Source organism: Mirounga leonina, unplaced genomic scaffold (genome assembly GCF_011800145.1).
Source record: "Mirounga leonina isolate KUSES-001 unplaced genomic scaffold, KU_Mleo_1.0 Mir_173, whole genome shotgun sequence".
Lineage (NCBI taxonomy): Eukaryota > Metazoa > Chordata > Mammalia > Carnivora > Phocidae > Mirounga > Mirounga leonina.
In genome coordinates, this window is record NW_023270447.1 from 15,418,614 (window position 1) to 15,431,034 (window position 12,421).

The window sequence follows — 12,421 nt, forward strand, 5'->3', positions numbered from 1 at the left end:
TGTAGGTTGTATCAGTCCCTCAGCCCCACCTCGCCTCAGACACACACACACACAGACACACACACACGCACACACACACGTGTGCTTTGCCAGCCGGGCTTTCATTTTGAACTTCCTTCCTCTCTGGGCTTGATTTTTAAAATTTTCTTTTCCTCTTTCCAGTGACCGCTCCACCGTTGACACCCTTTCCTGCATTCCGACCTACAGCACCTTCTAAAACACGCATGTCGTAGGAGGCTCTTTTTATAAGGGCCAGTGGAGGAGTTAAAGTGTTTTTAGTCTGAGACATCTCTGCCAAATACCCTATTATGAACTTTTGAACCATACCGGCGACGCTCTCTGAGACTGCAGAGTCCCCATGGGCTGGTTTGAATCAGCGTTTTTCCTTGAGCTCTGCAGCCTGTTCATGTGCGTCGGTCTATACGGTGATGGTGGTGGATGCGCCCTTGCTTCTCCGGGAGTTGGAAGGACTCTAGGGGAAGACACAGAGTCTGAGGCTGCTGGCTCGTCCTCCTCCTGCAGCAGCATAGCTTTCTGGGCTGTCGGCTCTGTGACTAGGGTAGAGAATTCCTATCTGGGCTTGTTTAGGAGTGGGGGGTAGGAGAACATCTAGTGGAGGAAGAGACGTAGCCTTGGAGTCAGACCCAGGTCCAAAGCCCTGTGGAGCCCGTGACTTTCCGACAAGGCATCTCCGTATGGCACCATCTTCCTTGCCTATGAGAACCTCTTTTTTTACTCTGATTTTGTGAATGGAATGTTTGTTGTGAAGGATGCAGACGGGACCAGAATATAGAAGTCGTGAAAGTATCCTGTATCTCTTCACCCCCACCCACCTATTTGTGCAACTCTGAATATCAGTCGACCGTTTTAGAACTGAATTAGAGTCTATTGTATGGATCCCCGTTGTTTATTCATTACGTTCCTTCTGGTGGGTATTTCCTTCAAAAGTACTTGTGTAGAAAAGTGCATAACTTTTGACCTAACATTTAAAAGTGTTATAGGTAGTATCAGATGGCTCTTTAGAAAAATCAGTTTATACTTCCCACCAAAGGTATGAAAGGGAAGGTGGTTCTCCTCTTGATGTTCAAAAACAAAACAAAACCATATCAGAGTGGCCTTGTCAAAATTCAGGTCACTTGCTTTAGCTCATTATTATCAAGTCACGAGCCACGCACATCTGTGATACCTCCTCTCTCTGCCACCCCACCACTCAGGTGAGAGTTGGCAGCAGAGTGAGGTGGGGGCATCTCTTTTACAAATTATTTCATGAGTAGGTTTTTTATTTTTTTAAGATTTTATTTATCTGAGAGAGAGGGAGAGTGAGCACCAGAGCGGGGAGAGGGAAAAGCAGGTTCCCCACTGATCAGGGAGCCCAACGCAGGGCTTGATCCCAGAACCCTGGGATCATGACCTTTGTTGAAGGCATATGCTTAACCGACTGAGCCACCTAGGCGCCCCAGATAATGAGTGGTTTTTAAAATAGAAAGCCTAGGCAGCATCAAAATGATTTCTTATCAAAATTACTATAAAATAGGGATGCCGGGGTGGCTCAGTCATTAAGCGTCTGCCTTTGGCTCAGGTCATGATCCCAGGGTCCTGGGATTGAGCCCCGCATCAGGCTCCCTGCTCAGTGGGGAGCCTGCTTCTCCCTCCCACTCCCCCTGCTTGTGTTCCCTCTCTCACTGTGTCTCTGTCAAATAAATAAACAAAATCTTTTAAAAAATGGCTATCAAATAGTGTCAAGTGATTTTTCTGTATGATATATGGAATTTAAAGAAGGAAATCTTTTTGGTATCTGGACAGGAATGGCCAGCAGAGCACAGATGGAAGGATAAGGGTTGACATTTACTGATTTCTTCATGGTGTACATGAATTAAGTCGTTGATTCTTCCCATCAGCTCTCTGATGTAACTGATGTAAGCACTGTTAATGATCTCTGGTTTACAGGTGAGGAAACTGAGGCACAGTGGAGCTGGGACTCCAACCTGAGCATTCAGCTTCCAGAGCCCATGTTCTTCACTATTTTAATCAGAAGCCAGAACTCAGGGAGAATTGGCAGCTTTCAAGGGGGAGGGGGGGGAGAAGGCAGGCCAGAGAGGGAAGCTCAGGGATGATGTCCTTTAACAAGAAGCCACAGGAGGTGAGATTGGAGGGGCCTTCTGGAGTGCTGCAGAAACACACAACTGGATTTGGCTATGAGGGGTCCCTGGTGACCTTTTGAGAGATGGTCTTCAGTAGAAGTACTAAATGGAGAGGTTTGTCATGAAATGAAAGAGAAATAGGACAGTGTTGGAAGTTGGCAGCAGATTTAATCAAAGATGTGCCTGTTGGGGTGGCTGGCTGGCTCAGTTGGAAGAGCGTGGGACTCTTGATTTTGGGGTCGTGAGTTCAAACCCCAGGATGGGTGTAGAGATTACTTAAAAATATATATGTGTGCGTGTTGTGGTGAGCGTAGCATAATGTATAGAGCAGTGGGATCACTGTGCTGGGCACCTGAAACTATGTAACACTGCGTGTCAGCTATACTGGGGGGGGGGGAAGATGCACTTGTTTCAGACAGGATGGGGGGTGGTCTGTGCCCACTGATGGACCAAATAAGGGGGAGGGCTCAATACGCAGGGTGAGTGGGACCGAGGCAAGAGAGGGAAGAAGGTTCCCGTGGAAAGCGGGGAAGGAACACAGAAGAGGGCGAGGAAACAACTGAGGTGGGGAAGACCTCCCGTGCCATTGTCGGGTTCGCCCTCTCCTGGGAAAGAAGGGTGTTACTGTGCTCCTGCCCTTGTCTTCCCGGGGCTGTGAGCAGCTGTGAGCGCCCAGGGTGCAGCCAGCATGGGGCTGGGGGGCGGGAGGGGGAAAGGGGGGGATGGGCCAGGATCTGGATACACTGCGGACTCGCTGCTTCTCTCCACTGAGTCCTGCCCAGGCCCCTTTGCGGCCTGTGCAGCGCTCGCTCTCCTTATTCCCCTGGCCCTTGATCAGGAAGGGATGCAAAGTTGGGTTTATTTTGTTTTTGTGCCTGGATGTCTTTATTTATTTATTTATTTATTTATTTATAAGATTTTATTTACTTATTTGACAGAGACACAGAGGGAACACAAGCAGGGGGAGTGGGAGAGGGAGAAGCAGGCTCCCCACTGAGCAGGGAGCCAGATGCGGGGCTCGATCCCAGGACCCTGGGATCATGACCTGAGCCGAAGGCAGACGCTTAACCATCTGAGCCACCCAGGCGCCCCAGTGCCTGGATGTCTTTAGCAAGCCTTCGTGACCTAGCCCCCAAGAGACTTTGTGCGCACTCTGCTTCCCGAGGAGCTGGTCGTCTCCTTCCCCTGCTCTCAGCTTGCCCTACGGTCAGGTAGAATGGGGAGGTAGCCTTGTTGTCCAGATGTGACCTGATCCCAGGGGCCTCCTGGACTTCAGGACTGGAAAAGGGAACCGTGGTCACATGTAACTATTGCCTTTTTTATTTCAGTGTATAAGGAGCTTGGACCCCCTAGTATGTATCTATCCTGTCTTTGTGTAGGACTTGGTAACATGAAGGTGTTTGAACCTTACTTTTGACTTCATTTTTTTTTCGTACTCCCCATTAAAGTGAACCAAAAACCTTTTTACTTAGGGTCTCAACAAGTTGAGAGTCCTGTATCTTCATCTGCTATTTCATGATATAAGTTATAAAAATTTTTTAAAAAGAGGATATGTGAAATTCTATCCTTTTTGATGGAAATTTCATATCTCATTTTCACTGGGGAGAAAAAGGCTCAGTATCTTGCAGTTAATGTCTCTGGAAGACTCCTGTGACATCTCACTAGCCAGCATCTAGCCTGTTTCAATGAGGTATTTGAGCTCTGTTCTTCCCTGGTGGTATGAAGCCAGCTCTCTCAAAGGGACAGACTCGACTGTAGTTAGAAAAGGCATTCATGATCTGAGATCTAGCTGGGCCCCCAACAGGACCTCCCGATGTACCGAAGGCTGCCTGAAAGCCTGGCGTCCTGCTTCTCCTCGGCCCCCTTTCTGGCCCATGGCCCATCGGGAGCTCAGAGGGAGGGGGTGATGTGTGCTTGACTCACCTTTGGGGTAGGCAGCTGGGAGCACTTGGATGAATGTGGTCAGCCATGCGGGAGCAGACGGCATTTCCCGGGTCAGGAGAGGCGAGTTCCTATGCAAGTGCAATATACACTTGGGGCCTTGGAGGTGGATTTCATGCCCCCCTCAGGTCACAAGACCCACCCTCGGAAGCAAACTTGCTATATCACTGATGAGGAGTGAGTGTGCATTCCAAAGCTATGGAAAGGTCACTGCCATGATGTCCCTTGTGATTAGAGAAACAAAGGACAACTTTTCAGGCTGTCCACGTGCCGACTCACGGGTTATGGAGGAGGCATCTGGATGCCCACTGAGGACGCAAGTGCCTGGAGTTGTAGATGGCAGTAAAAACGCCCGAGGCCTGCACGTCTGAGGATCGGGGAGCCAGGCGGAGCCTCAAATCGTAGAAACAAAGCGCAGAGGAGCATCTCTGTTTTTATCTACTTTGCCCGTGGGGCTTCGGGGACAGTCCCCTTTCAGCAGGATTTCTTCAGCAACATCAAATTCAAGACCCAGCCAGCCTCCTTCCGAAGCTAGAGAATGTTCTCCAGCAGGCTTTCTCGTGGGTCTCCCGTGCCTGTGCTTGGACACTCCCGTGCGCTCTCTCCATTCCTGCATGCATCCAGTACGTCTCCCTAGAATCTCCAGTGTGCCATTCAGAATAGATGGACTTCCTCTTCTATAGGACTTTTTTTTTTTTTAATTTTTATTTTAATTTTATTTTTTCTTTTTTAAAGATTTTATTTATTTATTTGAGAGAATGAGATAGAGCATGAGAGGGGGGAGGGTCAGAGGGAGAAGCAGACTCCCTGCTGAGCAGGGAGCCCGATGCAGGACTCGATCCCGGGACTCCAGGATCATGACCTGAGCCAAAGGCAGTCGCCCAACCAACTGAGCCACCCAGGCGCCCTAAGATTTTTATTTTTAAGTAATCTCCACACCCAGATGTGGGTCTTGAACTCACAACCCCTAGATCAAGAGTTGTGTGCTCCACTGACTGAGCCAGCCAGGTTCTGCTATAGGACTTTCATCTAAAAATTCAGATGGTACTAGCCTGTTTCTTCTCTTGTCCCCACAGTCCCTTCTAGGTTATATAGAGCCACTGCTGGCTGACCAGTCTCTCCTTATGGGCTGTGGATGATTTTTTTCCATTCAATTTGCCTCTTCTAGAAATTGATGTCATTTGTCAGTGGCCCTCTTAGAGTGCAGCACTCAGAACTGATCACAGTAATGCCACGGATATTGTTTAACCTGCTAGGGTCCAGTGGGATTATTAACTAACTCCTTTGACGACAGAACACTGACTCATTCTGTTTTGATCACTGTGATGAGTTAGATGAGGCACCTTCATGTCAAGGGATTGTAATCCTTGCTTTGGCAAGTTGGTTTTCCGTCTTTATAAAGTAAGGGCGATGATGATTGCATAAGGTTTTCTATTTCACATACTCCTCTCACACCTGTTTTATTTAAATAATCCTCTCCTTGGTTACCTCATAGAGAGCTGTTGTTATCAAGCACATAAGACAAGCAATATTTTATTTTTTAATTTTTTTTAATATTTTTTAATTTTTTTAAAATTTTATTTTATTATGTTATGTTAGTTATCATACAGTACATCATTAGTTTTTGATGTAGTGTTCCATGATTCATTGTTTGCGTATTGCACCCAGTGCTCCATGCAGAACGTGCCCTCCTTAACACCCATCACCGGGCTAACCCATCCCCCCAGCCCCCTCCCTTCTAGAACCCTCAGTTTGTTTCTCAGAGTCCATAGTCTCTCATGGTTTGTCTCCCCCTCCAATGTCCCCCCCCTTCATTTTTCCCTTCCTACTACCTGTTTTTTTGTTTTTTTGTTTTTTTTAACATATAATGTATTTGTTTCAGAGGTACAGGTCTGTGAAGCAGTAGTATTTTATAAAGAATTGTATACCTGTGCAGAACAAGACAGCATTAGCTTTTTCTTTTTAAAGATTTTATTTGTTTATTTGCCAGAGAGAGAGAGAGCGAGAGCAGGAACACAAGCAGGGGGAGTGGGAGAGGGAGAAGCAGATGTCCCGCAGAGCAGGGAGCCCCATGTGGGATTCGATCCCAGGACTCTGGGATCATGACCTGAGCCGAAGGCAGACACTTAATGACTGAGCCGCCCAGGCGCCCCAGCATTAGCTTTTTTAGATAGAGTTGTTTAGCTTCTTGAGTATGCATGACTAGTTAGTTCTAGAACTTGCTGTAGGATTTTATGTATATCTGGAATAATTTATTAAGCTACGATTTTCTGAATCTGAACTTTGTTTCTTTTGAGCTATTCCCAGTTTAACTTTCCATTGTTTAATAAGTATGTCTAACAGTTTCCAGGTTGTCAGTTAATTTGTTACCAAAACAGAAGAGACTTGGATGCAGTCTTTCGAGCATCCGACCGTGTTTTGGCTCAGGTCCTGATCTCAGGGTCTGAGATCAAGCCCCGTGTCGGTCTCTGCGCTCAGCGTGGAGTCTGCTTGAGATCCTCTCTCCTTCTCCCCCTGCCCCTCCTGCTTGTGCTCTCTCTCTCAAATAAATAAATCTTAAATATTTATATATATATAGAACCCAGAAGAGAACAGATCTAAATCTAAGCCTCAAGGTACATATCAGTGGGAGCTCCTCCTTCCTTGACATAGATCGGCACAGAGGGCATGGTTGTTGCTTCTGACCAGGCCCTACTTCTAGAGTTACTACACTGGACATAAGGAGTGCCATAGACATAGGGACTTTTATGAGAAGGTAAAACAAATATGTCCCTAGTGATCCATCTAAGATTACTAGATTGGTAGATCAGGGAGATGTGGCGCCTCTAAAAACCAGCAGCATTCAAATGCAGATGCCTTTCGGAAACAAGATAGATCTTTAAATCTGTAGCATTTTTCTAGTTGGGTACTACTGTCAGTGGATGAAAAATCATTTATTGAATACCCACTGTGGGCCAGATGCCCCAGGCATGCGCGCTAGGGGTACAGGACTAAAGCCCATGCTGCCCCCCAAGGAGAGGACATAGGCATGTTGGATGTGGCTTGCCGTAGGTATGCTGGCTCCTGGTGATGGATGACTGCCTCCCCTCGGCAACCCCCCCCCCCCCGCCCAGGTCCCTGCACACCCTCGCTCCGGGAGTCCACTGTAGCATGACAGCAGCAGGCTCTTCAGCCTGTAATAGAGGGACCCTTGCCTTTTGCGTGGGGGTCAGGAAGCAGTGGACCCACATCTAGGTTCCTGTTACTTGGGTTTATCAAGGTTTCTCACAAACTGAGCTTTTTAACAGGTGCATCTTTGTTCATCGTCCTTTCTGAGTCTAGGTTCTTCTGGGAATCCAGCCTCTAGGCTTACTCCTACTTGTAGAGATTTGAAACTTCCAAGTCCAGTTTTATTTATTTACTTTTTTAGATGTCTTCATTTTATTATTATTTTTATAATTTTAATTCCAGGATAGTTAACATACAGTGTTATATTAGTTTCAGGTGTGCGATATAGTGATTCAACCCCCCCCCCCCCCCCCCGCCTCAGGTAACTGTCAGTTCTCCATAGTTAAGAGTTTGGTTTTTTGGATTGTGTCTTTCACTCTTTTGTTTGTTTGTTTCACACAGTTAAGTTATATGGTATTTGTTTTTCTCTGACTGACCTGTTTCACTTAGCCTAATACTCTCTAGCTCCATCTGTATCATTGCAAATGGCAAGATTTCATTCTTTTTTATGGCTGAATAATATTCCATCACACACACACACACACACACACCACTTTTTTTTTTTAAGATTTTATTTATTTGACAGAGCATAAGCAGGTTGAGCAGCAGGTGGAGGGAGAGGGAGAAGCAGGCTCCCCACTGAGCAGGGAGCCTGATGTGGGGTTTGATCCCAGGACCCTGAGGTCATGACCTGAGCTAAAGACGAGACGCTCAAGCAACTAAGCCACCCAGGCGCCCAACCACTCCTTTATCCATTCATCTATGGATGTACACGGGCTGCTTCCATAATTTGTCTATGGTAAATAATGCTGCTATAAACATGGGGTGCTGCATGTATCTCTTTGAATTAGTGTTTTTGTATTTTTCGGGTAAATATCCAGTAGTGCAATTACTGGATCATAGGGTCGCTCTATTTTTAACTTTTGAGGAACTTCCAGAGTGGCTGCACCTGTTTGCATGCCCACCAGCAGTGTAAGAGGGTTCCCCTTTCTCCACATCCTTGCCAACAGTTCTTGTTGCTTGTGGTTTTGATTTTTGCCATTCTGACCAGTGTGAGGTGGTATCTCATGGTAGCTTTAATTAGCATTTCGCTGGCGATGACTGATGTTGAGCATCTTTTCATGTGTCTGTTGGCCATCTGGATGTCTTTGGAGCAATGTCTGCTCATGTCTTCTGTCCATTTGTTTACAGGATGATTTGTTTTTTGGGTTCAACGTCCAACTTTGAACTGTGTGTATTCTAAACTGTGGTCTGAAGGTCAGTTTCTAGATAGAGAAGACAAAATTGACATTCTGTTTTTTCTGCATTTTCTTAATCATTTATTAGTTATGCTGTTTGCTTTAGGCACTGGCCCACCTCCTCTTAGGTTATTTCAAAAACTTTGTCAGTTTCGTGGTATTGGCACATTGAGTCATAATGTCTTTGTATTTATTTGAATACACGTGTTTGGAGAGAAAAAATTGTGCTGGTTCCATATGCTGACACACTGATCTGAAGGTCCGGCTGTCCCTTTGAGCAAAGGACCTGACTTGAAAATGCTCGTAGGCTCTTCCTAGGCCAGGGCTCTCACCGAGGAAAAGGCCATGTTCAGTTCCAGCATGATCATGAGGCCCAATGGCAAGAAGCTGGATGAGCTGGAGTCCAGGCCCTCCTTGAGTTGGAGAGGAACTCGGGCCTCCGAGCCCAGCTATGGGAGATGAATACAACAGCAGCCAAGGAAACTGAAGTTGGCGGTGGTTGGAAGGTTCTTACCATCTTTGTTGCCATTCCTCAACTGAAATCTTTCCAGAACATCCAAGTCCGGCTAGTCTTTGAATTGGAGAAAAAGTTCACTGGGAAGCATGTTGTCTTTAAGGCTCAGAGGAGAATTCTGCCTCAGCCAACTTGAAAAAAGCCATACAAAAAACGAGCAAAAGTGTCCCAGGATCTGCGCTTGGACAGCCGCGCGTGATGCAATCCTGGAGGACTTGGTTTTCCCAAGCAAAATTGTAGGCAAGAGGATCCACGTGAAGCTGGATGGCAGTCTGGTCACAAAGGTTCGTTTGGATAAAGCACAGCAGAGCGACATAGAGCACAAGGTTGAAACTTTCTGTGTTATCTGTAAGAAGCTCACCAGCAAGGATGTTAACTTTGAGTTCCAGAGTTTCCGTTGTAAACATAAATGATGGGGGGTGGGGGGAAGCTCGTAGGTGTCCCTCCTGTTTACCTGAGGCAAATATGGTTTTCCGTATCTCTGGAATATATAATCATTCCCCATCAGATCTTAACACAGTTCACACCATAGAATGAGTCTCAGATTCTGTAGTGACCTTGAGGAAGTCATGCAATCTACCTTGACCTTCTTATCCCAAATGTAAAGGGATTTTCTCTAGAATTCCCACCTCTATCCCCCATAAGAAAGAATTTCTGCTTTTTAAAAAGTAGTTACTTCATTCTTTTCATCAGCAATAATCTGAGAAAGAATGGGAATTTGGGATGCAAAGACAGGCAGGAGTGAGCTTTGAGATGAGTGGTGATGGGCAGTATCCCAGATGAGTCCCAGTGGAACTTTTTGAAGTTCCTCTGCACTCAAGCCCATATAAAAGGAGAGCATTAACTCAGATGTGTCAGGCACTGAGATGCGTCCTTCTTTACCTGTGGAGCAGGCTTCATGCTCACAGTGGTCTGGGAAGGAAGACTACCTGTGAGAAATGGGGTCATCAGGATTAGGTTACTGACTTAGATCATACTAGAATTGGGAACACAGTTTTGGGAAGTTTTTAAAGTTTGACTTCAAGGCCTGTGATCTTGTTTGTTGTATCTATAATGTGAATGAATAGTTTAAAAATTTGCAAAGGTGTGGGGGGGTAGGTAAGAAAATGTTAAAGCCTGTTCATTGTCTTGCATGAGGTATCAAGAATGGCAGATAATAAGAAGGGAAGAGGCATCATGGTATTTCAGATGGAAATCTATTTGGTCCTTATATTAGGACAGTGGTGGTCCCAGTGGATTCTGTTCTTTATTTTATTTTACGGTTTTATTTTTAAGTCATCTCTACACCCAACGTGTGGGGCTCGAACCCACAACCCTGAGATCAGGAGTTGCATGCCCCACCAACTGAGCCAACCAGGCTCCCCTCTATTCTTTATTTTAAATACTCTACATTATTATTATTATTATTGTTACTACTACTACTACTACTATTACTGTTGTTTTGCAAATGTCTTAACACACCTTAATAGGTATTTGTTGGGGCACCTGGGTGGCTTAGTCAGCTGGGCATCCGACTCTTGATTTCGGCTCAGGTCATGATCTTAGGGTCTTGGGATCGGGCCCCCACATGGGGCTCCATGCTCAGTGTGGAGTCTGCTTGTCCCTCTCCTTCCCTCTGCTTACATGTGTGCGCTCTCTCTCACAAATAAATAAATAAAATCTTTAATAGGTGTTTGTCCTCTTCCAATAGAATGTAAGCTTTTCAGGGTAGAGACTTTGCCTTTGAAGCTAACTGGTATGTATGTAGTAGCCACTTGAATGACAGAAGGAGTAATGGAGAAAGACATTGACGGAAGAACCCATGGGGCGCCTGGGTGGCTCAGTCGGTTAAGTGTCCAGCTCTTGTTTTTGTCTCAGGTTGTGATCTCAGGGTGGTGGGATTGAGCCCTGAGTTGGGCTCCACCCTCAGTCTGCTTAAGACTCTCTCTCTCTTAAAAGGTGGGGCTGCCTGGTCGCTCAGTTAAGCATCTGACTTCAGCTTGGGTCATGATCTCAGGGTCCTGGGCTTGGGCCTCAGCGGCAGGCTCCCCACTGGGTGGGTAGTTTGCTTGTCTCTCTCCCTCTGCCCCTCCCTCTGCTCATGCTCCCTCTTTCTCAAATAAGTAAATAAAATCTTAAAAAAAAAATTAAAAATCCATGACACACAAACATCTGAAAGAGAGGGGAACTGCTTTGAATATGATTGTACTTAGAGGGTTTGGGGTAATGCTGGATTATCTTGGTGGCGTGCAACAGGGAGCCTAGTGATTTGGAATTGTCTGCTTCCAGGTTTTACCACGCACTGTGATAAGAATACAGTGTGGGGAGTACGGGAAAGACACGTCTTCATTCTTTAGTAGATTCTAGAACATCCCTGGGCATAAGTAGGGCCCTCAGACAGTTCTTGTACATATCTATATAATCACTGCCCCTCATGCTGGGTGCACCCCCACCTTTTCACTACATTGCACTTCGGCTGAGTGCTCCCTGCTTACGCGAGGAAGCACCATAAAGCAGGGCAGGAACTGCACTTTGGGATCTCTTGTTGAGATGGTTTTGAAGCTCGATGTCCCTCCCTGCTCTGATTCTGCTGGGGGAACTCAATGCCTGGGAGGGATGCCTGTTGGCAACCAGCAGGCTCTCATCTGATCGGGTGCCTGTCTACTGTTACGAAGCATAGGCCCTCTGGGCTTGTGCTTGTGAGGCTCTCTGATTCTCACGCTGTTTTATAGGTGACTCACCCTAATGTATGTGTGCCCATGGAAGAAGTGGCATAAGACAGGTGCTTATCTCTGGGAAGGGAATGGGATGGTGGCGCGGGGGGCGTTTTCATGGTCTCAGTGCTTCTCAACCTTGTTTCCATCATCGCTTTCCCAAAGAAAGTCTGTAGAAGTTTTTCCTAATTGCTTCCTGACTCCCACACATTTAGTACAAAGGAATAGAGTTTGTTGGGGAGGGTCACAGATTCTTGTAACGTCTCCAGGGGTTTTCACCGCCCACCATGAGAACCTGTTTTCACCCCTTTGAGGGGGGCAGTATCACCCCCATTGAAAATGCACTCTACATACTTCTGTACCATTTATTATTTTTTTAAACAAGTGTTATTTTAGAAGTCCAAAAGAACAGTCATGCAGCTAGACAGGATTGAGCTGCCTTTCAACCAGAGGGTGACTCCACACTGTTGCTCTTCGTTCCGAGAAGCGAGGGGGGAGGGCAGGAAGGGCAGAATGCTGACGCCACACTTGGCCCTAGCGTCAGCCCCAGCAGGGGAGGAGGGGGCGGGCAATGAAGATGCCAGCAGGGTGGGAGCAGGACAGGCAGGAGGGCAGTCGCCTGGCCCCAGTGCCCCAGAGGCCTTTTTCTGTCTTCATTTTCTTCACCTCTTGAATGTATGATCATAT

General features: G+C 46.5%; 1 protein-coding gene and 1 pseudogene across 2 annotated transcripts in view; both read left to right on the top strand.

The window, feature by feature from the left end:
- CNN3 (calponin 3) overlaps positions 1-12,421 on the top strand; it is a 29,881-nt gene that overhangs the window by 8,114 nt on the left and 9,346 nt on the right. The gene's annotated exons all lie outside the window — the stretch shown is intronic.
- On the top strand, positions 8,290-9,816 carry LOC118019115 (annotated as a pseudogene). Its single transcript, XR_004681575.1, has one exon. The product of XR_004681575.1 is annotated as a 40S ribosomal protein S7-like (transcript).